The sequence below is a fragment of the Mustela nivalis genome (assembly GCF_964662115.1).
Source record: "Mustela nivalis genome assembly, contig: HAP1_SCAFFOLD_211, whole genome shotgun sequence".
Taxonomy (NCBI): Eukaryota; Metazoa; Chordata; class Mammalia; order Carnivora; family Mustelidae; genus Mustela; species Mustela nivalis.
The window spans coordinates 33,995-37,874 of record NW_028136423.1 but is presented as its reverse complement, the minus strand read 5'-3'; positions in this window follow the sequence as shown (position 1 = coordinate 37,874).

Below are 3,880 nucleotides of genomic sequence, written 5' to 3'. Positions count from 1 at the left end.
AGTAGGGAAAATGGGAAAATGTTTAGTTTGGTCAGAATTTCACTTAACTTCTGAAAAATCTTACGTTTGAGAGAACCCTTCTGAAATAAGAATCCTTAAAGACATAACCCCTTTGGCACAAGTTTTCAAGAAACTTGTTGGATGTTGTAGACAATTATATGGCACACGTACTGTTCTAGATGTTTCATGCCAATAATATGTAAGCCATACCAAGGCTACATATACATATAGAGATGTTCCTCAGCTTACAAGGGGGCTATGTACAGAGAAACACATAAAAAACTGAAAATGCATTTAATACCCCTAAACTATCAAATATCATAGCTTACCTTAAGCTTATTTCAACATACTCAGAACACTTACATTTGCCTGCATTTGGGCAAAATCATCTTAAGCAAAGCCTATTTTATAACAAGGTATCAAATATCACATGCAATTTATTAAATATTACACTAAAAAAAAGAAGAATGTTTATATATAGAATGGTTGTAAGAATATCAGGTGTTCATCCCTGTAATCTTTTAGCTGACTGGGAGCTGTGGCTCACTGCCCCTGCCCAGCATCACAAGACGGCACCATACCCATTGTCACTGGCCCTTTTTATAAAGACCCAAATTCAAAATTCAAAGTACAGTTTCTACTGAATCACTTTCACTTTCACATCTTTGCCAAATATATTGTAAGTTGAATCATTGTAAATCAGGAGCCATCTTATTTGAAAGTTAAATCACAGTCACCCGTATACACACAAAAAAAGGCCTTCATGTAGGGCCATCTATGTATCTCTAAACAACATAGCATGACCTATCAACAGCAAAAAATGGATGTGAAGGGGACAATTGCTTTGCGTCAGTACTCTGAGCCTTACTCACCTAGCAGAACTCCAGAGCTAGCTGATGGCAAGGAATTTTACAAATGTTTGCTGAACAGCTTAAGCACTATTATTTTTAAATTAGTGTGCATATCTGTTTTCTAAAGATATGTTAATTTATTTTATTGACGTATTACAAAACCAAATAATTTCCTCTTATTTAAGTGGCAGGTAAATAGAATTCTTTTTAATTTAAATCAAATGGCTTTTTAGGGAAAATATACTAAAAATTCTGAAACTTGTATTGCTTATGAATCTTTTATTGGAATCCTTATCAAGTTGTATTTTTCAAGTTTTTCCTAAATAATCTTCAATGAATTGAAAATATTTTTTGGATTTTATTCAAGGCTATTAACTCACAATTTCACTTTGTTAAATATAGTGCTAAACGTTCAACCAAAACGTTGTGTCTTTTTTTTTCCACTACCACATCCTCCATCTACTGACTGGATTCTCTCCCCAACTAACACATATATACCATTGTCTATCTTTAGGATAAGTAAGGGTCATCTTTTGTCTTTATTCTATTCCTCGCATGCTTCTGAACTTGTTGAATTTTAATATAGTCACACCATAAGCATCACATATTTGATTCCCCTTTCAATAGTAAACAGTGCACAACCAGAGCATACCTTCAAAGCTATTAATAGACTTACTCTGATATATTATTTTTGTATTTTTGTAAATTAAAATAATTAAATTATAGAACAAGAGTTTCAGGTGGTAGGTGTTGTAAGTTTTACCCAAACTGACTTTTGTCAAACTCGTTTTTGTCATCATATATGACAAGTAGTTTTCTCACGTTTGTTTTTAGAATATCCTTGTATAATGAATATTTACACTGATATCTAGTATAAAAATCTTGCAATTTATTTTAGAAACAATAAGATATTGAAAATCAATCTATTTCTTTGATTCATTAAAGACATTTTTGGCTTGTTTCCAGTACTTTCTTACTGGTTAAAAAATGAATTTGAAGTAGTCTGAATTTCATTATTATATGGCACTTTCCCTTTGATGAATACAAAGACGATATTCTATATTAGCTATCTGAGAAGAATTTGTTTTTTTTAATTTTATTTATTTGTGAGTGAGAGAGAGCACAAGCAGGGGGAGCAGCAGGGTGAGGGAGAAGCAAACTCCCGGCTAAGCAGGGATTCTGTTGCAGAACTGAGTCCCAGGACCCTAAGATCATTACCTGAGCTAAAGGCTCAGGCGTTTAACTGACTGAGCCACCCAGGTGTCCCAATCTGAGAAGAGTTCTGTATGTTATTCCTATTAATATGCAGTTTAAAGTCTAGGTGATTAACTTAATATTTTAGTGGCTATTACATAGATAGCACTATGTTCCAGGCAGAGAGTAAGAAAGAAATAGTAAATCAACCATATTCTATGCATTCTAAATGAAAATAATTAATCAATCATAATAAATCCTTCTATTTATGGAATATCAACTTATAAGCTTTCCTCCATATGAAAAATGCCAAATACCAGAATAAAGGGTCATCTAATACAAATAAAGGATAGAATTAAAGAATTCTGGTAAGCCATTTAATTTTGAAAAATGGTGCTATATTGTTGCTGAGTTGTGGTTTTCAGTTACATAATATCTGATAAGTGTAGAAGTAACATGAGTGTTACGTGAGATGAGAAATGGTATATAATTAAGATAATTTTAAAAGTACAGATAAATACAAATTTGTAAACATAGCATTATGGAGGAATAAAAATAAATGATAGCTACACACTCTAAAGTGAATAAATCTTGGAAAGTTAATAGAGAAGTAAAACAAGGGCAGTGCAAAAAGTATGGTACATTTTTATGAAGTTCAAACAAATTCTGTGAAACCATAGATGGACTTAAAGATACTATTATGTATCAAATATTGTAAAAATTAAGCAAGGAAATAGCAAACATAAAATAACCAAAGCATACAAACTTGGGTAGATACAATAGTTGTGATCATGTTCTACTTCAAAAAGAGATGAGTTAATAGATAAATAGAAGTAACTAGACTTTTTAGAAGTTAATAAAACTTTGCCTGTTATTTCTTAGTAATATAAAATATATGGTTTTCTAACAAAAACGTTTATCTTAAAAATATTTAAAAAAAAATTTCAGGCTACTCATAAGGTTCTATTTACTTTTCCACTGAAGGAAAAGCTGGTTGTTGTAGTTGTAGTTGTTTGTTTGTTTTAGTCTCCTCCTGGTTTTTATTATTATAATGTTAGAATAAGGAATGTTAGATTGAAAAGTGAATTATTTTATAGACAAAATCATTACTTGATTCACCTCCTGGTACAGCAGATGGAACTCCTGAAAATATGCCCTTTTGCCTTACAGAAGAGTAACAGTTATGCTTACTTCTGAAACATACTTGGTGGTGGCCCTAAATAGTGACACCATAGTAAACATTTTGAATATTTGCAATTAATTTTTATAGTCATAGGGCTCCAAAAGGCACTGCTGGTATCTTAGCAGGTATTTCAATAAAGCTAAAAGTTGCCTGACTGTTTAAAAATATTAACAAGGCACAAAACGGCAGAAGTATTGTCCTCAGATATTATTTTTTTCCATATGCTCCTGATTCCAGACATGACAAGTTATTTTTTTAAATTTTTTTATAAAAGATTTTATTTATTTATTTGACAGAGATCACAAGTAGGCAGAGTCAGGCAGAGAGAGAGGAAGAAGCAGGAACCCTGCTGAGCTGAGAGCTCAATGTGGGACTCGATCCAAGAATCCTGGGATCATGACCTGAGCCAGGCGCCCCCATGACAAGTTATTTTTGATAGCTATATATACAATGTATTTTCCAGTTATAAGAAAAATGGTTCTGCTATTTTTAACATTTTTTAAAAATTACATAATTTTTTAAATTAAAATTTTATTTTTTAATGTTTTAATTTTCTTTTCTTTTTTTTAAAAGATTTTATTTATTTATTTGAAAGACAGAGATCACAAGTAGGCAGAGAGGCAGGCAGAGAGAGAGAGAGAGGGAAGCAGGC